Source organism: Gymnoscopelus braueri (assembly GCF_963280865.1).
Source record: "Gymnoscopelus braueri genome assembly, chromosome: 22".
Taxonomy (NCBI): Eukaryota; Metazoa; Chordata; class Actinopteri; order Myctophiformes; family Myctophidae; genus Gymnoscopelus; species Gymnoscopelus braueri.
The window spans coordinates 46,744,802-46,770,060 of record NC_137624.1 but is presented as its reverse complement, the minus strand read 5'-3'; positions in this window follow the sequence as shown (position 1 = coordinate 46,770,060).

Here is a 25,259-nt window from a genome sequence, read left to right as displayed (position 1 = left end):
GCAAACACTTCAAAAACTCCTCGATCAAATCAAACAGCTCAGAGTTGAACAGGAAGGACAAACAAAGGAGCTTAAAAATGCCATGGATGCACTGTATAACAAATTAACACAACTCAATGAGAAGGGAAAAGATGAAATAACTAATTATATGGACAAACTGTTTGATTACCATAGAACACAACTCACCACTGCCGTTCAGTGGCGCTTACAGAACCACCATGCGCTTCTTCAGGAAGTAAATGTAACCACTACTCCTTTGATTAAGTCAGTAGACCATTTACAGATGGAGCTTTCACAATGCGGTAAAATATTAAGGGACATGTCGGTCGACATGACCACACTCAGGCAAACGTCACTGCACACAGCTTCTGTGGTGTCTACTACTGAGAAACAGGCTGTCTTCTCCAAACAACTGGAGACAGCCCAGACCTCCCGGATGCAGTCCACTGCACGCTTGAACACTCACTCTTGGGCTGGATTTGAGAACTAGTTTTGTTCTGTTTTCTTGATCAAATGATCTGTGTTTATTCTGTGTTCATGCCAACATAATCCCAATGCAGGGCTATCAGTAGCCTACAGTATTCAATGCATAACAATATATGTCTCTTGACAATGACAGACAAGAAGAAAGTGCATTATAAAAACAAAACTATTACTGGATATTTAACCCTCCTTCCAGTCAAATCAGAATGTGGTACTTATGATAATATTATTTTATGAGCAATCTAATGAGCATTTTTTTAATGTCTTTTCTTTTTTTCTTTTTCTTCCTTCCTTCCTTCCTTCCTTCCTGAGATCTTCATCACCAAGGCCAACACAGGAGTAGGCACCTGAAACTTCCGAAGACTCATTCAGTGTGGTCGTATGGACCAGGTGCTGAAGACGATGAGAGATTATCGCCTCGACATACTAGGCGTTAGTGAGATGTGATGGATGGAGCAACTGTTAACCTACGCCGATGAGCGAATGCACCATCACGGCATGGCTGTACACCAGGCTGTAAGTTATGATTTGTACGTAAATCATGAGTTCTGTTAAATCTTTCTACGGATATGTTGTAACTAATCAACTGCACCACAAATGATCTGTGTTTATTAGTGTGGCTGCCCTAACAGGGCAACCAGACTATAGTAATCTTCCGACTTTATTCTAACTCTTTTTTTCTAGATAAACTTTATTTTGCCACGTTACTCCTCCCACAGTTTGGGCCCGACAGACAGCACAGTATGCTTAAGCAGACTGCCGATCACATAATCACCTCTGTGTCCTATACAGACCACCATCGGAGGCCGGTCTCTTTGATGTGGGACCTGAGACGAGGGCCTGGCTGCACGTCATTGAGCTGGACATCTGATGATGATACATGAAAAGAAGAAGATGCCTGAGTCTCACTTCTGTTTGTAATATATTGTAATATATTGTAATATCTGTTTGTTTATGTTTGTAATATATGTTTTATTTTGTCTTGCTGTTGATCTGCAGTGACCTTTTGAGTGAAATCATGGCAAGGTAACTACACAATCCAAACCTCTACCAAAGTGTTTGTGTGTGTGCGCTAACACACACACACACACACACACACACACACAGATTTACACACTATATGTGTGTAAATCAAGTCATGATGTGTACGTGAATCATCAGTTCTGTTAAATCTGCCTACGGATATTTAGTAACTCAACTGCACCACAAATGATCTGTATGATCTTTTTCTTCATATTTTCTTTTCTTTCCTGTTTTTTCTTTCTTCCTTTCTTTCTTTCCCTAGATCTTCAAGGCCAACACAGGAGTAGGCACCTGCAACGCCCGAACACTGTTCCAGTGTGGTCGTATGGACCAGGTGCTGAAGACGATGAGAGATTATCGCCTCAACGTACTAGGCGTTGAGCTGAGCTGGACTGGGCAGGGGCACCTTGTGATGGATGGAGCAACTGTTCCCTACGCCGATGAGCAAACGCATCATCACGGCAAGGCTGTTCACCAGGCTGTAAGTTATGATGTGTACGTAAATCGTCAGTTCTGTTAAATCTGTCTACGGATAATTTGTAACTAATCAACTGCACCACAAATGATCTGTATTTATTAGTGTGGACTATAGTAGACTATAATAATCTTCAGATTTTTTTATTATTCTTTCTTCCTAGATAAACTTTATTTTGCCGCGCTACTCCGCCTAGAGTTTGGGCCTGAAAGACTGCAAAGTATTCTTAAGCAGACTGCCGATCACATAATCACCTCTATGTCCTGTACAGACCACCATCGGAGGCCAGTCTCTTTGATGTGGGACCTGAGACAAGGGCGTGGCTGCACGTCATTGAGCTGGACATCTGATGATGATACACGAAAGAAGAAGATGCCTGAGTCTTGAGCGCGTGCACACACACACACACACACACACACACACACACACACACACACACTATATATGCAGCCTGATCTCCAGAGATTACCGTAACATTGCACGGAACGAGTGCACTTCATTCCGTGGATAGCCGCCTCGGAACTCCCGAATTGCGTGCATATGTACGGCGAGTCCCACGGTGGGCGTAACCAGTCGCAACCCGGAAAAACCCGGAAGCAGAGCAGTCCCCACAAAAAAAATTACGATTCTGTGCCTTTCGGTACATAACTCAAACGGCGCTGAGTAGGCACAGGCGAACGTCCCACCGTTCAGGACGGCAACTCGGTCGCCTTAGCTGCCTCGGTGGTCCTTCACGGGGTGACAGTTCGCCTGTGACTGCGCGCCTCCGAAATGGTTTTGTCACAAAGGGAGCGCCGTACATATGCACGCAATTCGGGAGTTCCGAGGTGGCTATCCACGGAATGAAGTGCACTCGTTCCGTGCAATGTTACGGTAATCTCTGGAGATCGGGTTGATATATGTGTAAATCAAGTCATGATGTGTACGTAAATCATCAGTTCTGTTAAATCTGCCTAGGGATATTTTGTAACTAATCAACTGCACCACAAATAATCTGTATGATCTTCTTTCTTTTCTTTTCTTTCCATCTGTCTTTCTGTCTTTCTTTCTTTCCTTCTTTCCCTAGATCTTCAACACAAAGGCCAACACAGGAGTAGGCACCTGAAACGTCTGAACACTGTTCCAGTGTGGTCGTATGGACCAGGTGCTGAAGACGATGAGAGATTATCGCCTCAACGTACTAGGCGTTAGTGAGATGAGCTGGACTGGGCAGGGGCACCTTGTGATGGATGGAGCAACTGTTCCCTACGCAGAGCGAACGCATCATCACGGCAAGGCTGTACACACACACACACAGTAAGTTATGATGTGTACGTAAATCATCAGTTATGTTAAATCTGTCTACGGATATTTTGTAACAAATCAACTGCACCACAAATGATCTTTGTTTATTAGTGTGGACTATAGTAGACTATAGTAATCTTCCGACTTTATTATTCTTTCTTCCTAGATAAACTTTATTTTGCCGCGCTACTCCTCCTAGAGTTTCGGCGTGAAAGACTGCAAAGTATGCTTAAGCAGACTGCCGATCACAAAATCACCTCTGTGTCCTCTACAGACCACCATCGGAGGCCGGTCTCTTTGATGTGGGACCTGAGACAAGGGAGTGGCTGCACGTCATTGAGCTGGACATCTGATGATGATACACGAAAGAAGAAGATGCCTGAGTCTTGAGCGAGTGTGTGTGTGTGTGTGCGCGCACACACACACACACACACACACACACACACACACACACACTATATATGTGTAAATCAAGTCATGATGTGTACGTAAATCATCAGTTCTTTTAAATCTGCCTAGGGATATTTTGTAACTAACAACTGCACCAAAAATAATCTGTATGATCTTCTTTACTTTCTGTTTTTCTTTCTTTACCGAGATCTTCAACACCAAGGCCTACACGGGAGTAGGTACCTGAAACGTCCGAACACTGTTCCAGTGTGGTCGTATGGACCAGGTGCTGAAGACGATGAGAGATTATCGCCTCGACATACTAGGCGTTAGTGAGATGAGCTGGGCAGGGGCACCTTGTGATGGATGGAGCAACTGTTCCCTACGCCGATGAGCGAACGCATCATAACGACAAGGCTGTTCACCAGGCAAGTTATGATGTATACGTAAATCATCTGTTAAATCTGTCTACGGATATTTTGTAACTAATCAACTGCACCACAAATGATCTGTGTTTATTAGTGTGGACTATAGTAGACTATAGTAATCTTCCGACTTTATTCTTCTTTCTTTCAAGATGAACATTATTTTGCCGCGCTACTCCTCCTAGAGTTTGGGCTTGACAGACTGCAAAGTATGATTAAGCAGACTGACGATCACATAATCACCTCTGTGTCCTGTACAGACCACCATCGGAGGCCGGCCTCTTTGATGTGGGACCTGAGACGAGGGCCTGGCTGCACGTCATTGAGCTGGACATCTGATGATGATACACGAAAGAAGAAAACGACTGAGTCTCACTTCTGTTTGTAATATATTGTAATATATGTAATATCTGTTTGTTTATGTTTGAAATATATTTTTAATTTTGTCTCGCTGTTGATCTGCAATGACCTTTGGAGTCTTGGCAAGGTAACTACACAATCCAAACCTCTACCAAAGTGTTTGTGTGTGCACGAACACACACACACACACACACACACACACACACACACACACACAGATTTACACACTATATGTGTGTAAATCAAGTCATGATGTGTACGTAAATCATCAGTTCTGTTAAATCTGCCTAGGGATATTTTTTGACTCAACTGCACCACAAATGATCTGTATCGTCTTTTTTCTTTTCTTTTCCTTTCTTTCTTTCTGTTTTTCTGTCTGTGTGTGTAAATCACACATTTCAGTCATGATGTGTACGTAACTATTCACACAACCACCTTTGTGTGGTTGTTTGAAAACCACACAAAGGACTTACATTTAAAAGTGGCACCCCAGATGGGACCAATAAAACATTGAGAATAATAAAACCAAACATGGAAAGCTCAGACCAAAGCCAAGGCAATCAACCAATCAATGGAGCCAACATGGAAACCCCAGAGCCAAACCCAATCAATCAATGGAGCCAACCTGGAAAACCCAGAGCCAAACCCAGTCAATCAACCAATCAATGGAGCCAACATGGAAAAACCAGAGCCAAACCCAATCAATCAATCAATCAATCAATGGAGCCAACATGGAAAAACCAGAGCCAAACCCAATCAATCAATCAATCAATCAATCAATGGAGCCAACCTGGAAAACCCAGAGCCAAACCGGAAAACCCAGAGCCAAACCCAGTCAATCAATCAATGGAGCCAACCTGGATAACCCAGAGCCAAACCCAGTCAGTCAATCAATCAATGGAGCCAACATGGAAACCCCAGTCACCAATGCACCAAGTGAAACTGAGTCTGAGGATGAAAGCAATGTAGTTGACATGGACCACATTAATTTACCTGAACACCGCAATCCGCCACCTGGACACAGGCAACCTCCACCTACTTTCACACCTTCATGGCTATTACTCCAAATTCAAGATGATGTAAACAGTCTGCATGAAAGTCAGCAAACACTTCAAACACTCCTCCTCGATGAAATCAAACCGCTCAGAGTTGAACAGGAAGGACAAATAAAGGAGCTTAAAAATGCCATGGACGCACTGTATAACAAATGAACACAACTCAATGAGAAGGGAAAAGATGAAATAACTAATTATATGGACAAACCGTTTGATTACCATAGAACACAACTCACCACTGCCGTTCAGTGGCGCTTACAGAACCACCACCAAGCACTTCTTCAGGAAGTAAATGCAACCACTACTCCTTTTGATTAAGTCAGTAGACCATTTACAGATGGAGCTTTCACAATGCGGTTAAATGATAAGGGACATGTCGGTCGACATGACCACACTCAGGCAAACGTCACTGCACACAGCTTCTGTGGTGTCTACTACTGATAAAAAGACTGTCTTCTCCAAACAACTGGAGAAAGCCCAGACCTCCCGGATGCAGTCCACTTTGCTTCCTGGTCCTAAAACTCATGGCTTCCTTAGTCCTTCACCCACCACCTCTGCAATTCCTTCTGGCTCTCCTACTCATACGTCTGCTCATACAGATGGGTTTAGACGCCCTGTACGGCCAATTAAATGGGAATTTCCTACTTTTGGGAAGAAGGATGACAGTTCTGATCCCCTCCTTTACCTTGAGAGGTGTCGCGATTTTCTTGCTCTCAATCCTGTAGTGGATGACGGACTGCTTGCCACATTACGAAATGTGCTACATTGAACCGCTAGAGATTGGTGGAATGTGGCACGCTTGAACACTCACTCTTGGGCTGGATTTAAAAACTAGATTTGTTCTGTTTTCTTAATCAAATGAAATGTGTTTATTCTGTGTTCATGCCAACATAATCCCAGTGCAGGCCTATCAGTAGCCTACAGTATTCATTGCATAACAATATATGTGTCTCTTGACAATGACAGACAAGCAGGAAGTGCATTATAAAAACAAAACTATTACTGGATATTTAACCCTCCTTCCAGTCAAATCAGAATGTGGTACTTATGATCATATTATTATTTTATGAGCAATCTAATGAGCTTTTTTTTAAATGTCTTTATTTCTTTCTTTTTTCTTCCTTCCTTCCCGAGATCAACACAGGAGTAGGCACCTGAAACTTCCGAAGACTGTTCCAGTGTGGTCGTATGGATTAAGAATCATAATTCCTATCAGAGTTGTCAAATATGTATAGTCAGAGGTGTTCATGTTGAGAGAAGAATGGTTTTCAGTAAACAGGACTGCGCTTCTCGAACAGACGAAGCTTTTTCTAGAGTAGAGTACAGCAACCAAACTGGTTGCAAATTCCTTGTGTTGGATTACATGCATGTGGTCGGCTTGGGCGTAGTTAGACGCAGGTTAATGTACTTGACCCGTGGCCCAAAGATTTGTCGTTTATCTGTGAGGCAAAAGGATGCAATATCCCAACAACTAATTGCACTGAGAGTGAAGATGCCAAGTGAGTTTGCTCGTCAACCCCGGGGTTTACACGATCTATGTAGGTGGAAGGCCACTGAATTAAGGCATTTTTGCTCTACACAGGACCTGTGGTATTAAGAAAAGCGCTGTCCCCTGAAAGATACAAACATTTCTTGTCATTGACAGTAGCCATGTCGATAATGCTGGAGTCAGATGAGATGACTCGGAATGCTTACCTCCACTATGAACTAATTAAACACTTTGTCAAGTGTAGTGCTCACCTCTATGGCAAGACCTTTCCTATATACAATTTACATGGACTAATTCATCTCCATGAAGATGTGAGCCATTTGCCCACTTCAACTGTTTGTTAAATGACGTTTCCTGTTTTCCTTTTGAAAATTACCTGCAACAGATCAAGAAACATGTGAGGAGTGGTAGAAGTCCTCTGGAACAAGTCACCAGGCACTAGTCAGAAATTGAGCATTCAGAATTGAACACTAGCAAAAAGAATTCTAGAGTATTTGTTACTGTTAAAGAAAAAGACAGTTGTTTTCACTTGAGAGATGACAGATTTGCTTTTGTTAGACAGAAGAATGCAGATGGGACTTTAGCTTGTGAGATTTTGCATCAGCGCCACACGTCACCATTATTTGACCAGCCATGCAGCTCCAAATTTCTAAATATAGTGTGCACAGGAAATGGTCAGGGTAGGATGAAAAATTTGCTACTGCGTGAAACAGATCTGTTTTCGCAAGGTGGCTTGGCTCCCACAAGAAACCGGTGGTTATGTCCTCATGCCCCTTCGCCATGTTCTGGAACAGCAATATTAAAGGTTACATTAAATTTTTCTTTCAGCTAGTTCCCATCACGGCTGCACCTTTCTCGATCATCACCTGCATGTCTCTCTCGGCACACCCTAAATCTGCTATTTGTCTTGTGTTGCAGCATCCTTCTCCCAATGTCACCTCCCTCCGCCGCAGATAAACCATCTCTACCTCACCTCTCGCTTTATCCACCTCTCTTGCTTTATCGTCTAACCTTCTAACTTGGGCTTATACTCTAATGTAGTCATTTCTGTTCTTATCCCTCCATGTCGCTTCTAATGAGAATCGTAGCATTTTCAATGTGGCCCCCTCCAGTTCTTTTCCCTCTACTAAGATGACCACTTGTCCGGTGATTTATTGACTATGGTTCATGTAATTTATTTTCTTATATTGCACATGTTTGTGCTGTCTTTTTCAGGTCATATATGCCAGGGATGTGTGGTTGGAGGATGGAAAGGAGACGGAGGGTACAATTCCTAATAATTGGATCGACAGGGGTAAGGGAACCATTAGATGGCCAAATGCCAAACAAACACAAGCTTACAAGATGAGAAAGGACCCCCAGGAGGACTGGCTGACGTTCCAGTTAGTCAAGATAAAGATGACAGGTTTGTTTTGTTTTGGATCATTTACTCAATAATTCAAGTAAAAATTGTTCAATGTTTACAGCTGAATTGTATAACTTCTAGTTAAAGCTCGTGAATGTGACAACTAAAACCTGACCAGCCAAGCAGAGGAGGAAGAGGAATGTTAAAAGACAAGATGATGACTGATTTAGAGTTCATATGTTTCTCAAGTAAGTTCTAATTAATTTCTATTAACTCATTTCTAAATATGAAATGTGTTAACAGAAACTGGGCCTCACATTGTAGACCATTCATGTTTTATATCACGTTTTGTACTTTAACAGAATGTGATGATGATCCGGGGGAGGCGAGCATGATGGGTAACTTTTTTTCTATAATCAAGTCCAATGGCAAAAATGACAATCAAATGCTTTAATAGGGCTGTCTATTTTTGATATGGATATGTTTATTTTTACTTTATATTGCAGCCGTATAGAAGCCCTCCTTTCCTATTGCACCAAGGAAGTTGCAGTCCAGCCAGGACAACAATATTGAGTATTGATGTCAATTTATGAAATATGATAATGATGTATTGGGTACACACAACATGAAATAAGTTACAAGCTGATTGTTACGTTTCAGACTCTGAAAATCAAGCCCTGGATGGCCTGGTGGATGTCGTGGTGGACACCATGTCTATCGAGTTGGAGCATGCGGAGGGGTCTCGGCACAGGGAAATGTCTACACACAGTGAGTATGCATCACATTTAAGCAGTCACCTTTTGTTTACAAATCAATATTTGGTATCTAAGAACATTCTTTGTCTTTTCCAGGCTCCCGACATGCAAGTGTAGCACCTCGGAGTAGAGAAATGTCCACACCCTGTGAGTATTCACTTTCTCCATTGCACCAATACATTTAAAGTATATTCAGTACAAGGTGTTACATGTTGTGTATACTAAAGAAATGATTACCATACCTAATTCACAAGCAGTGAGTAAATGTAGTTACAGGCTCAATGTGTTTCAGGCTTGCCTCGCCCGGTGGAGCGTGCTGAGGGAAATGGCTACACACAGTGAGTATGCGTCACATTTAAACATTTACCTTTTTGTTTACAAATTGATATTTGGAATCTAAGCACATTCTTTGTCTTTTCCTGGCTCTCGACATGCAAGCCCAGCACCTAGGAGCAGTGTTTTTAGTGTTCTTGTTCCTTGTCGGCCTGGCCGTCTCCTTCGCCGCTTCCGTGTTATTGTCCCAGCCGGGACAAAGGGAAGCCCTCCCCCCACCCAGCCGGGTGGAGGGTTTTCGGCAAAAAAGTCCGGAATTCTGTGTGTAATCGCTGTGCTGATGTCCATAAGTGCTTGTCTGTCATAACTCCTTAGACACCCGACGGTGTAGGAAAAAAAGAGAAGGCTAAAAAAATACTAAAAAGACGGAAAAACGTTAATTCTTCTAGGTGAGGGCAGGTTTCCATTCATATGCCTTTTTTAGCTTAACACCTGAACCCTCTGTTATGTCATGTCAATGACAGAATGGTTGAACATTAAGTGAACATTTGTAGTATAAAGGGTTTATACCATGTTTTACAAAAAATCCTAATCCTACTACATTATTAACATAATGTCTATTGTTTTTCTTCAGGCTCTTCAGTAACAGCCTGATGGCACAGTTCAGCATGAAGGGGAAGGGGAAAAAAAGAGAAGACGCCTTTGGAGAAGACCAAGACTTCTAGAGCAATACAAGGTATGTCATGTTGACCAAGGACAGACAAGTGGCACCCGCCAATCTCTAAATTGAATTGGGTAAAACATTTCCTTCCCTGTTGACATTAGAAAATACAATCATAACATTTTTAATAACTGGTGGTTAGGTGTAAAAGGGAGATGGTTTTGTATTAAACTAGTTGTGGATGTACAAGCAACACATTTTTGCCATCCATCTTTCAAGATGTTGGTTTTGGGGACAATATATGGCGAGCACTCAGGGTTCAGGGGAGCTGTTGGACGACCTGCTGGTGCCTCCCCCTAAGATCTTGAACCTCCTACCAGGTGGCCGGAGTTCAAAGAGATGGTGGGAAGGGTGGGAGGAGTCATTATGCTCATGGCCTTCCTGACACATCGATCTGTGTATTATGTCACTGGGACAGCATTTTCAATTGTCTTTTTCTACTATGCAGATGCAGTCATGAAATTCGACCCAGCAGCCACAGAGGACCTCATAAGGCAGCATTCCGCAGACCGCCTCAAGCATGCTCTAGCAAGAAGGGGAGGCGGAGGACACACAGCAGGCCTCAGGACTGATTTAACTTGAACTTTCACCTCATTGTGGGGGGATCTTGGTGTCACAGTATTGTACAGTATTGGGTATTTTGTACTTGTCTTCTGTTTATTACTATTTTATTTTCATTCGACCAGTGACGTGTAAAAAAAGAGAGATTTTAACTGTTCTGTTCTGGATCAAGCTTAATCAGCCCTAGTGACTAAAACGTCATGAGGTACGTTAAGGCTAAAAGGATAACACAAGTCCTGGGGACTTGTTTCCATTGTGGTCCTATGAACTAGATTCCCTTTCAGGGGGTCTAGTTCCAGTCCACAAATATTCCACAATAATATGGAATATTTGTGGAATACTGTAATTGTGGAACATTTGTTTGCGCAGCTGTGTATTCACAAGAAAAATAAAGAGATAATAAGGAAAAAAGTGTGTATTGAATTGTGATTTATTTGTAAACCTCTGTGTACTGTATTCCCAGTTTTCAGAAGGTGGCATAACCATTTGATCCTGTTCATTTTCCTGTAGCTTTGTTTGATTAGCTCAGCAGCATGTTAACTGGAAACACATACACCTTCAAATGTGTTTCTGCTGAGCCAATCAAACAAAGCTACAGGAAAATGAGGATTACAGTTACTGTATGCACCGAGCCTAGAAGCAGTATAAAAAAGACAATTACCATATTTGGAATAGAATAAGCCCTTATATAGAGGTGTGGACGTTGAAATTGGACGTTCAGAAGACGTGATAAAAACTTGCCGGACCGAGGTGGAAGGGCAACACTGCCCTCTAGTGGATAAATCCAGTTTGTACATGCACATCTAACCCACTATTGGAACAGTTAAGGTGTTTATTGTCACTGTATAGAGTACAGAAGTCCTGACGTCACTCGTCCATCCCCTGGGTCGTAAAGTAATTTCTCTATGGAGAATAACATTGGGTCATCATAGAATCGTCTCATATATGAATTGTGGTCCAAAAATAAATAAACTGCCTCTGCGATATTGTCAGGGAGGAGCCTCTATCGTTTATGATAGTCAGTCACTCATATTTGATACAGTCCGTTTCTGGCGAAAATTTAACTAATTCGGCGGAAGTAACATTAGAGTTTTCTCACCGTCAGTTGATGCTTCATATCCATAAGAGTAAAACCGCCGGGGTCATTTGTTTATTTTTGGACACAGTTTGACGCGATATTTAACACGTCTATGGGAATTCAGAACGGAGGGAAAAGGTTTACGCACTTTAACAACCTCAAAGCACATACATGTGTTCTCTGCACTTTAACAACTAACAGCCTCATATCATTCTAAGGCACACACATTGCCCCATTGTTGACCTGACCTGGAATCGTACCCAGCACATCCAGGACCTCTGGTTCACCAGGCAGGCTCACTAACCAGTCAGCTATGGCACTCTGATTAAAATCATAATGTCAGAAAATCTAAGGAAACCAAAGTCTGACTATACTAAGTCAGAGTCAAGCTTTATAAAATGTAAGTTGTTAAAAAATGAAAAAAGTTAGACTATACTAAGTTATTATTTGTTTGTTTAAGTCAGACTATACTGTACTCAGAGTCATAAGTTTACAAAATGTACTAAAGTACAGTGAATGTCGGTTTGTCTCCATCGCTGAAAATAACATACATGTAAACAGACACAAAACTGCTGTCCTGTGCATTTCGTGTGAAAAAACACAACCATTTCACTCCTAATAATACCTATTTGATCCTTTGGGGGGAAATGCAGCTTTACCCAGTTGATGTCTGCCCTCAGAGGAACAGTTAGAAATGTATTGCTCAGGGACATCCTGACTTGACTGCTGTGGCCGAGCCTTGAACCTGTTACCTGCGGCTCACCAGTCAGTCACTCTATCCATTCACCTTCAGCTGTCTCCTTAGAATCTCTGGTTCTAAAACTTTTTGTTGTCAACCCCCCAAATTGACATGTATTTGGGCAGTGGACCCCAATGTGAAAAGATGTAGTGTCAGGGCCCCCCATGAAAAAGATTTATATTTATGCTGTTACAATGTTTTTTCTTTTAATTATTTGTCTTGTTTGTTGTTCAAGTCAAAGAAGAAGAAAAGCTGTATTGTATCAACCAGCAGATAGCTCAGTGAGATGAGACACTATTTATGTGATCCGGAGGCCATGGGTTCGAATCCCACTGGAGTCTTTCCTGTCATAAATTGACTGATATCCGTAGTGATGCCTTCCTTTAAAGACTAACTTCCAGAAAAACAACATAAATCCACCAAGAAACCTGTCTTTCTCAGCCAGCAGCTAGCTCATTGGAAGAGCATCTGTCCAATAACTTGACTTGACTTGACTTGAGTGCGTTCGATTCCCACTCAAGGCAAGTGTCCCCGGTAAGTTGGGGAAACGGATAAATTGACTGATATCCGTAGAGTAACTTGTAGGAGTGTGCTGGTTCAAATCCAGTCACCACCGAGCGGTCCTGGGTTCGATTCCCACTAACGTCAAGTCCCCGGTAATTGGGGCAGCAGATAAATTGACTGATATCCGTAGAATAACTTGTAGGAGTGACCTGGTTCACATCCAGTCACCACCTTAGTAACTGAGACCAAATCTGGCCAATTTGATCTCAGTTACTGAGCGATAGATAGAGGGGGTGGGATAGAGTAGATAGGAGGTGGGGTAGAATAGGGTAGGAGGAGTAGGATGCAGAGTAGGAATAGGGGGAGGAGTAGGAATAGGAGGCAGAGTACGAGTAGGATGCAGAGTAGGAATAGGGGGAGGAGTAAGAATAGGAGGCAGAGTACGAGTAGGAATAGGGGGAGGAGTAGGATGCAGAGTAGGAATAGGGGGAGGAGTAGGATGCAGAGTAGGAATAGGGGGAGGAGTAGGAATAGGAGGCAGAGTACGAGTAGGATGCAGAGTAGGAATAGGGGGAGGAGTAAGAATAGGAGGCAGAGTACGAGTAGGAATAGGGGGAGGAGTAGGATGCAGAGTAGGAATAGGGGGAGGAGTAGGATGCAGAGTAGGAATAGGGGGAGGAGTAGGAATAGGGGGAGGAGTAGGATGCAGAGTAGGAATAGGGGGAGGAGTAGGAATAGGGGGAGGAGTAGGATGCAGAGTAGGAATAGGGGGAGGAGTAGGATGCAGAGTAGGAATAGGGGGAGGAGTAGGATGCAGAGTAGGGGGAGGAGTAGGATGCAGAGTAGGAATGGGGGAGGAGTAGGATGCAGAGTAGGAATAGGGGGAGGAGTAGGATGCAGAGTAGGAATAGGGGGAGGAGTAGGATGCAGAGTAGGGGGAGGAGTAGGATGCAGAGTAGGAATAGGGGGAGGAGTAGGATGCAGAGTAGGAATAGGGGGAGGAGTAGGATGCAGAGTAGGAATAGGGGGAGGAGTAGGATGCAGAGTAGGAATAGGGGGAGGAGTAGGATGCAGAGTAGGAATAGGGGGAGGAGGAGTAGGATGCAGAGTAGGGGGAGGAGTAGGATGCAGAGTAGGAATGGGGGAGGAGTAGGATGCAGAGTAGGAATAGGGGGAGGAGTAGGATGCAGAGTAGGAATAGGGGGAGGAGTAGGATGCAGAGTAGGAATAGGGGGAGGAGGAGTAGGATGCAGAGTAGGGGGAGGAGTAGGATGCAGAGTAGGAATGGGGGAGGAGTAGGATGCAGAGTAGGAATAGGGGAGGAGTAAGAATAGGAGGCAGAGTACGAGTAGGAATAGGGTTAGGAGTAGGATGCGGAGGAGTAGGATGCAGAGTAGGAATGGGGGAGGAGTAGGATGCAGAGTAGGAATAGGGGGAGGAGTAGGATGCAGAGTAGGAATAGGGGGGGGAGTAGGGGGAGGAGTAGGATGCAGAGTAGGAATAGGGGGAGGAGTAGGATGCAGAATAGGGGGAGGAGTAGGATGCAGAGTAGGAATAGGGGGAGGAGTAGGATGCAGAGTAGGAATAGGGGGAGGAGTAGGATGCAGAATAGGGGGAGGAGTAGGATGCAGAGTAGGAATAGGGGGAGGAGTAGGATGCAGAATAGGGGGAGGAGTAGGATGCAGAGTAGGAATAGGGGGAGGAGTAGGATGCAGAGTAGGAATAGGGGGAGGATGCAGAGTAGGGGGAGGGGGGGAGTAGGAGGTGAAATTTTATTAGAAATTTGAAATAGCGTCTGTGTGGAGGTGACATTTTATTTGAAATTTGCAATAAGAGGAACTAGAGATAAATAGGAGTGTTGGCACTAGCCATAATGCCTCCTACTCTGCCCCCTATTAACTCTGCCTCCTACTCCCCCCCCCTATTCCTACTCTACCTCCTGCGCCTCCCCCTATTCTGCACACTACTCCTCCCCCTACTCTGCATCCTGCTCCTCCCCCTTTTCTGCACCCTACTCATCCCCCTACTCTGCACCCTACTCCTCCCCCTATTCCTACTCTGCCTCCTACTCCTATTCCTACTCTGCATCCTGTTCCTCCCCCTATTCCTACTCTGCCTCCTACTCCTCCCCCTATTCCTACTCTGCCTCCTACTCCTCCCCCTACTCTGCATCCTACTCCTCCCCCTATTCCTACTCGTACTCTGCCTCCTATTCCTACTCCTCCCCCTATTCCTTACTCTGCATCCTACTCCTCCCCCTATTCCTTACTCTGCATCCTACTCCTCCCCCTATTCCTACTCTGCATCCTACTCCTCCCCCTATTCCTTACTCTGCATCCTACTCCTCCCCCCATTCCTACTCTGCATCCTACTCCTCCCATTCCTACTCTGCCTCCTACTCCTCCCCCTATTCCTACTCTGCCTCCTACTCCTCCCCCTATTCCTACTCTGCATCCTACTCCTCCCCCATTCCTACTCTGCATCCTACTCCTCCCCCTACTCCTCACCCTATTCCTACTCGCCATCCTACTCCTCCCCCTATTCCTACTCTGCATCCTACTCCTCCCCCTATTCCTACTCTGCATCCTACTCCTCCCCCTATTCCTACTCTGCACCCTACTCCTCCCCCTATTCCTACTCTGCATCCTACTCCTCCCCCTATTCCTACTCTGCATCCTACTCCTCCCCCTATTCTGCATCCTACTCCTCCCCCTATTCCTACTCTGCATCCTACTCCTCCCCCTATTCCTACTCTGCATCCTACTCCTCCCCCTATTCTGCCTCCTATTCTTACTCCTCCCCCTATTCCTACTCTGCATCCTACTCGTACTCTACCTCCTATTCCTACTCCTCCCCCTATTCCTACTCTGCATCCTACTCCTCCCCCATTCCTACTCTGCATCCTACTCCTCCCCCTATTCCTACTCTGCATCCTACTCCTCCCCCTATTCCTACTCTGCATCCTACTCCTCCCCCTATTCCTACTCTGCCTCCTATTCTTACTCCTCCCCCTATTCCTACTCTGCATCCTACTCGTACTCTACCTCCTATTCCTACTCCTCCCCCTATTCCTACTCTGCATCCTACCCTATCTCCTATCTACTCTATCTCACCCCCTACCTAACCCCCTACTCCACCCCCTCTATCTATCGCTCAGTAACTGAGATCAAATTGGCCAGATTTGGTCTCAGTTACTAAGGTGGTGACTGGATGTGAACCAGGTCACTCCTACAAGTTATTCTACGGATATCAGTCAATTTATCTGCTGCCCCAATTACCGGGGACTTGACGTTAGTGGGAATCGAACCCAGGACCGCTCGGTGGTGACTGGATTTGAACCAGCACACTCCTACAAGTTACTCTACGGATATCAGTCAATTTATCCGTTTCCCCAACTTACCGGGGACACTTGCCTTGAGTGGGAATCGAACGCACTCAAGTCAAGTCAAGTCAAGTTATTGGACAGATGCTCTTCCAATGAGCTAGCTGCTGGCTGAGAAAGACAGGTTTCTTGGTGGATTTATGTTGTTTTTCTGGAAGTTAGTCTTTAAAGGAAAGCATCATTATAGATATCAGTCAATTTATCCACTGCCCCAACTTACCGGGGACACTTGCCCTGAGTGGGAATTGAACCCACTCAAGTCAAGTCAAGTTATTGGACAGATGCTCTTCCATTGAGCTAGCTGTTGGCTGAGAAAGACAGGTTTCTTGGTGAATTTATGTTGTTTTTCTGGAAGTTAGTCTGTAAAGGAAAGCATCTCTACGGATATCAGTCAATTTATCAGCTGCCCAGACTTACCGGGGACACTTGCCTTGAGTGGAAATCGAACCCACTCAAGTCAAGTCAAGTTATTGGACAGATGCTCTTCCATTTGAGCTAGCTGTTGGCTGAGAAACACAGCCTTCCTGGTAGTTTTAAGTTGTTTTTTTGGAAGCAGTCTGCAAAGGAGAGCATGACAGGAAAGACTCCAGTGGGATTCGAACCCATGGCCTCCGGATCACATATATAGTGTCTCACCTCACTGAGCTATCTGCTGGTTGATACAATAGAGCTTTTCTTCTCCTTTGACTTGAACAACAAACAAGACAAATAATTAAAAGAAAAAACATTGTAACAGCATAAATATAAATATTTTTCATGGGGGGCCCTGACACTACATCTTTTCACATCGGGGTCCACTGCCCAAATACATGTCAATTTGGGGGCAAAACGTGAATGGATAGAGTGACTGACTGGTGAGCCGCAGGTAATAGGTTCAAGGCTCGGCCACAGCAGCCAAGTCAGGTTGTCCCTGAGCAAGACATTTCTAACTGTTCCTCTGAGGGCAGACATCAACTGGGTAAAGCTGCATTTCCCCCCAAAGGATCAAATAGGTATTATTAGGAGTGAAATGGTTGTGTTTTTTCACACCAAATGCACAGGACAGCAGTTTTGTGTCTGTTTACATGTATGTTATTTTCAGCGATGGAGACAAACCGACATTCACTGTACTTTAGTACATTTTGTAAACTTATGACTCTGAGTATAGTATAGTCTGACTTAAACAAACAAATAATAACTTAGTATAGTCTAACTTTTTTCATTTTTAACAACTTACATTTTGTAAAGCTTGACTCTGACTTAGTATAGTCAGACTTTTGTTTCCTTAGATTTTCTGACATTATGATTTTTATCAGAGTGCCATAGCTGAGTGGTTAGTGGGCCTGCCTGGTGAACCAGAGGTCCTGGATATGCTGGGTACGATTCCAGGTCAGGTCAACAATGTGGCAATGTGTGTGCCTTAGAATGATACGAGGCTGTTAGTTGTTAAAGTGCAGAGGACACATGTATGTGCTTTGAGGCTGTTAGTTGTTAAAGTGCGTAAACCTTTTCCCCCCCGTTCTGAATTCCCATAGACGTGTTAAATATCGCGTCAAACTGTGTTCCAAAAATAAACAAATGACCCCGGCGGTTTTACTCTTATGGATATAAAGCATCAACTGACGGTGAGAAAACTCTAATGTTAAATCTTCGCCAGAAACGGACCGTTTCAAATATGAGTGACTGACTATCATAAACGATACAGAGGCTCCTCCCAGACAATATCGCCGAGGCAGTTTGTTTATTTTTGGACCACAATTCATATATGAGATGATTCTATGATGACCCAATGTTATTCTCCATAGAGAAATTACTTTACGACCCAGGGGATGGACGAGTGACGTCAGGACTTCTGTACTCTATACAGTGACAATAAACACCTTAACTGTTCCAATAGTGGGTTAGATGTGCATGTACAAACTGGATTTACCCACTAGAGGGCAGTGTTGCCCTTCCACCTCGGTCCGGCAAGTTTTTATCACGTCTTCTGAACGTCCAATTTCAACGTCCACACCTCTATATAAGGGCTTATTCTAGTCCAAATGTAGTCATTGTGGACGTCTTTTTTTATACTGCTTCTAGGCTCGGTGCATACAGTAACTGTAATCCTCATTTTCCTGTAGCTTTGTTTGATTGGCTCAGCAGAAACACATTTGAAGGTGTATGTGTTTCCAGTTAACATGCTGCTGAGCTAATCAAACAAAGCTACAGGAAAATGAACAGGAACAAATGGTTATGCCACCTTCTGAAAACTGGGAATACAGTACACAGAGGTTTACAAATAAATCACAATTCAATACACACTTTTTTCCTTATTATCCCTTTATTTTTCTTGTGAATACACAGCTGCGCAAACAAATGTTCCACAATTACAGTATTCCACAAATATTCCATATGATTGTGGAATATTTGTGGACTGGAACTAGACCCCCTGAAAGGGAATCTAGTTCATAGGACCACAATGGAAACAAGTCCCCAGGACTTGTGTTATCCTTTTAGCCTTAACGTACCTCATGACGTTTACCTTTCTGACCAATTAAGTATTCAAACAAACAGCAGATCAAGCCAGCTTTGAATTATTTTGACAGAACAGAAGCGGGACAGTCACTTAACGCCCAAAATGTTGTTCCATGCTGTCTAGCTCAAGACTGAATACAGAAGGTCATACAGAAGGAAGGACACACACACACACACACACACACACACACACACACACACACACGTCACTAGGGCTGATTAAGCTTGATCCAGAACAGAACAGTTAAATTCTCTCTTTTTTTACACGTCACTGGTCGAATGAAAATAAAATAGTAATAAAACATAATAGCACAGCCTACTTTGCAGGGAGAACTTCCTAAACAGTGCCATTTTTGCTTGGGTCAGTCCCACAACAACGGAAAAATATTAAACAAGTGCTGCACTGAATAGCCAGTGAGCTACCAGGGTAAGGTCCAACCAGAGCTACTTTGTTGAACAGAACACAAGTACAAAATACACAATACTGTACAATACTGTGACACCAAGATCCCCCACAATGGACAGTGAAAGTTCAAGTTAAATCAGTCCTGAGGCCTGCTGTGTGTCCTCCGCCTCCCCTTCTTGCTAGAGCATGCTTGAGGTGGTCTGCGGCATGCTACCTTATGAGGTCCTCTGTGGCTTCTGGGTCGAATTTCATGACTGCATCTGCATAGTAGAAAAAGACAATTGAAAATGCTGTCCCAATGACATAATACACAGATCGATGTGTCAGGAAGGCCATGAGCATAATGACTCCTCCCACCCTTCCCACCATCTCTTTGAACTCCCACCACCTGGTAGGAGGTTCAAGATCTTAGGGGGAGGCACCAGTAGGTCGTCCAACAGCTCCCCTGAACCCTGAATGCTCGCCATATATTGCCCCCAAAACCAACATCTTGAAAGATGGATGGCAAAAATGTGTTGCTTGTACATCCACAACTAGTTTAATACAAAGCCATCTCCCTTTTACACCTAACCACCACAGTTATTTAAAATGTTATGATAGCCAACGGTAGACAGTTGGCATTGTATTTTCTAATGTCAACAGGGAAGGAAATGTTTTACCCAATTCAATTTAGAGATTGGCGGGTGCCACTTGTCTGTCCTTGGTCAACATGACATACCTTGTATTGCTCTAGAAGTCTTGGTCTTCTCCAAAGGCGTCTTCTCTTTTTTTCCCCTTCCCCTTCATGCTGAACTGTGCCATCAGGCTGTTACTGAAGAGCCTGAAGAAAAACAATAGACATTTATGTTAATAATGTAGTAGGATTAGGATTTTTTGTAAAACATGGTATAAACCCTTTATACTACAAATGTTCACTTAATGTTCAACCATTATGTCATTGACATAACAGAGGGTTCAGGTGTTAAGCTAAAAAAGGCATATGAATGGAAACATGCCCTCACCTAGAAGAATTAACCAAATAATTGTTCAGACATTGAAAACCACAGCGCACCCAAACATCACACAAAGGGTTAATTCATATTGTATGTTGAAACATACCTGTCAAGAACTTGGACACAGTCCTTAATGTCCTTCCCTCCAATACAGGAAAGTTGCAGCACCTGTTGGAATAAGTCCATGAAAATACCCCAGAGGAACATAAAAAGTGTGCGAGTGCATCTTATACTGTGTTATGCTGATCATTACTTCCAGACTCTTGTAAAGCCTACCAGGGTATTAAAAGCTTGGACATCACTGAGGAGTTGCTCCTCTCTCTGGAAGTCCTCCATGTTCTCCATTCTCTCAACATGACTGAAGAGGCAGGTAAAATGCTATCTGACATTATAGACACCACCCTACAATGATACAAAACACTGCTATAATTGAAGAGCAGTTTTTGTGTCCTGATAGGAGAGGAGACAAGGACAGAGAGAACAGTAAAGGAAGAAAGGAGAGAAAGGGCAGAAGAGAGAAGGGTTGCAAATTAAAAGTGTCCCCCAGTTTTCTTGGCCAGTGTCCTGTCTTCATTGAAATAGCTCAGAACTTACCTGGTGTTGGCAATGGGAATGCCCATGTGGGCCTCTCAGTCACTGCAGAGCACCTGTAATAAGAAAAAAAGTATGTTTTAGAAATTACAAAGTGATATTTTTGCATTAAAACTTTCCAAGACAGATGACTATACATTAGATGAGAAATAATAAATCTGTCATATTGTAACAATTAGGGGTGCAAGATACTACTTGTTGAATTATAAAGGTTTTGATTACTTGGGGCCTTTGGACAACTCACCGTGCCTGACGGTGTCCCTGGATCTGTCAACCTGACCGTGTCCCTCGACCCATCACTGTCCAGAGCCTGGAAAAGACAAAGAATGTGCTTAGATTCCAAATATTGATTTGTAAAGAAAAAGGTGACTGTTTAAGTGATATTTATACTCACTAGGTGTGGACGTGTCTCTGCTCCTAGGTGCTGGGCTTGCATGTCGAGAGCCAGGAAAAGACAAAGAATGTGCTTAGATTCCAAATATCAATTTGTAAACAAAAAGGTAAATGTTTAAATGTGATGCATACTCACTGTGTGTAGCCATTTCCCTCAGCACGCTCCACCGGGCGAGGCAAGCCTGAAACACATTGAGCCTGTAACTACTTACTCACTGCTTGTGAATTAGGTATGGTAATAATTGCTTTAGTATATACAACATGTAACACCTTGTACTGAATGTACTTTAAATGTATTGGTGCAATGGAGAAAGTGAATACTCACGGGGTGTGGACATTTCTCTACTCCGAGGTGCTACACTTGCACGTCAGGAGCCTGGAAAAGACAAAGAATGTTCTTAGATACCAAATATTGATTTGTAAACAAAAGGTGACTGCTTAAATGTGATGCATACTCACTGTGTGTAGACATTTCCCTGTGCCGAGACCCCTCACCATGCTCCAACTCGACAGACATGGTGTCCACCACGACATCCACCAGGCCATCCAGGGCTTGATTTTCAGAGTCTGAAACATAACAATCAGCTTGTAACCGATTTCATGTTGTGTGTACCCAATACATCATTATCATATTTCATAAATTGACATCAATACTCAACAAGCATTGAGTAACACATTGTTGTCCTGGCTGGACTGCAACTTCCTTGGTGCGATAGGAAAGGAGGGCACCTATACGGCTGCAATTTAAAGTAAAAATAGACCTATCCATATCCATATAAAAAATAAACAGCCTTATTAAAGCATTTGATTGTCATTTTTGCCATTGGACTTGATTATAGAAAAAAGTTACCCATCATGCTCGCCTCCCCCGGATCATCATCACATTCTGTTAAAGTACAAAACGTTATATAAAACATGAATGGTCTACAATGTGAGGCCCAGTTTCTGTTAACACATTTCATATTTAGAAATTACTTGAGAAACATATGAACTCTACATCAGACATCATCTTGTCTTTTAACAGGTTTCCTCTTCCCTTTTATCACCACTTCCTCCTCTGCTTGGCTGGTCAGGTTGTAGATGTCACATTCACGAGCTTTAACTAGAAGTTATACAATTCAACTGTAAACATTGAACTATTTTTTACTTGAATTATTGAGTAAATAATCCAAAAACAAAACCTGCCTGAAGTCTTCCTCTTTATCTTGACTAACTGGAACGTCAGACAGTCCTCCTGGGGGTCCTTTCTCATCTTGTAAGCTTGTGTTTTTTTGGCATTTGGCCATCTAATGGTTCCCTTACCCCTGTCGATCCAATTATTAGGAATTGTACCCTCCGTCTCCTTTCCATCCTCCAACGACACATCCCTGGCATACATGACCTGAAAAAGACAGCACAAACATGTTAGTGCAATATCAGAAAATAAATTACGTGAACCATAGTCATGACTACATTAGAGTATAAGCCCAAGTTAGAAGGTTAGACGACAAAGCAAGAGAGGTGGATAAAACGAGAGGTGAGGTAGAGATGGTTTATCTGCGGCGGAGAGAGGTGACATTGGGAGAAGGATGCTGCAACACAAGACAAATAGCAGATTTAGGGTGTGCCGAGAGAGACATGCAGGTGATGATCGAGAAAGGTAACTAGCTAAAAGAAGAATTAAATTTAACCTTTAATATTGCTGTTCCAGAACATGGCGAAGGGGTATGAAGACATAACCACCGGTTTCTTGTGGGAGACAAGCCACCTTGCGAAACAGTAGCACATTTTTCATCCTACCCTGACCATTTCCTGTGCACACTATATTTAGAAGTTTGGAGCTGCATGGCTGGTCAAATGATGGTGACGTGTGGTGCTGATGCAGAATTTCACAAGCTAAAGTCCCATCTGCATTCTTTTGTCTAACAAAAGCAAACCTGTTATCTCTCAAGAGAAAACAACTGTCTTTTTCTTTAACAGAAACAAATACTTTAGGATTATTTTTGCTAGTGTTCAATTTCTGACTAGCGCTGCCTGGTGACCTGTTCCAGAGGACTTCTACCACTCCTCCCATGTTTCTTGATCTGTTGCAGGTAGTTTTCAAAAGGAAAACAGGAAATGTCATTTAACAAACAGTTGAAGTGGGCAAATGGCTCACATCTTCATGGAGATGAATTAGTCCATGTAAATTGTATATAGGAAAGGTCTTGCCATAGAGGTGAGCACTACACTTGACAAAGTGTTTAATTAGTTCATAGTGGAGGTAAGCATTCCGAGTCATCTCATCTGACTCCAGCATTATCGACATGGCTACTGTCAAGGACAAGAAAGGTTTGTATCTTTCAGGGGACAGTGCTTTTCTTAATACCACAGGTCCTGTGTAGAGCAAAAACTGCCTTAATTCAGTGGCCTTCCACCTACATAGATTGTGTAAACCCCGGGGTTGACGAGCAAACTCACTTGGCATCTTCCCTCTCAGTGCAATTAGTTGTTGGGATATTGCATCCTTTTGCCTCACAGATAAACGATAAATCTTTGGGCCACGGGTCAAGTACATTAACATGCGTCTAACTACGCCCAAGCCGACCACATGGATGTAATCCAACACAAGGAATTCCTACAGCAATGAGGGGGCTGGCACCAGTTTGGTTGCTGTACTCTACTCTAGAAAAAGCGTTGTCTGTTCGAGAAGCGCAGTCCTGTTTACTGAAAACCATTCTTCTCTCAACATGAACACCTCTGACTATACATATTTGACAACTCTGATAGGAATTATGATTCTTAATACATTTTAGATACAACCTTGCTGGCGCATCACAGACCAGTGCTTGAATATGGACTTTATAAACTATCCCATTGTCTTTGAGATGTTGTACTGTAATCTCTCATAGTCTTCAGCACCTGGTCCATACGACCACACTGGAACAGTCTTCGGACGTTTCAGGTGCCTACTCCTGTGTTGGCCTTGGTGTTGAAGATCTCGGGAAGGAAGGAAGGAAGAAAGAAAAAAAAGAAAGATAGAAAGAAAGAAACGCATTTAAAAAAAGCTCATTAGATTGCTCATAAAATAACATCATGATCATAAGTACCACATTCTGATTTGACTAGAAGGAGGGTTAAATATCCAGTAATAGTTTTGTTTTTATAATGCACTTTCTGCTTGTCTGTCATTGTCAAGAGACACATATATTGTTATGCATTGAATACTGTAGGCTACTGATAGGCCTGCACTGGGATTATGTTGGCATGAACACAGAATAAACACATTTCATTTGATTAAGAAAACAGAACAAAACTAGTTCTCAAATCCAGCCCAAGAGTGAATGTTCAAGCGTGCCACATTCCACCAATCTCTAGCGGTTCCATGCAGCACATTTCGTAATGTGGCAAGCAGTTCGTCATCCACTACAGGATTGAGAGCAAGGAAATCGCGACACCTCTCAAGGTAAAGGAGGGGATCAGAACTGTCATCCTTCTTCCCAAAAGTAGGAAATTCCCATTTAATTGGCCGTATAGGGCGTCTAAACCCATCTGTATGAGCAGACGTATGAGTAGGAGAGCCAGAAGGAATTGCAGAGGTGGTGGGTGAAGGACTAAGGAAGCCATGAGTTTGAGGACCAGGATGCATAGTGGACTGCATCCGGGAGGGTGTGGTCTGGGCTGTCTCCAGTTGTTTGGAGAAGACAGCCCGTTTCTCAGTAGTAGACACCACAGAAGCTGTGTGCAGTGACGTTTGCCTGAGTGTGGTCATGTCGACCGACATGTCCCTTAACATTTTACCGCATTGTGAAAGCTCCATCTGTAAATGGTCTACTGACTTAATCAAAGGAGTAGTGGTTGCATTTACTTCCTGAAGAAGCGCTTGGTGGTGGTTCTGTAAGCGCCACTGAACGGCAGTGGTAAGTTGTGTTCTATGGTAATATAACTGTTTGTCCATATAATTCTTTATTTCTTTTCCCTTCTCATTGAGTTGTGTTAATTTGTTAGACAGTGCGTCCATGGCATTTTTAAGCTCCTTTGTTTGTCCTTCCTGTTCAACTCTGAGCTGTTTGATTTGATC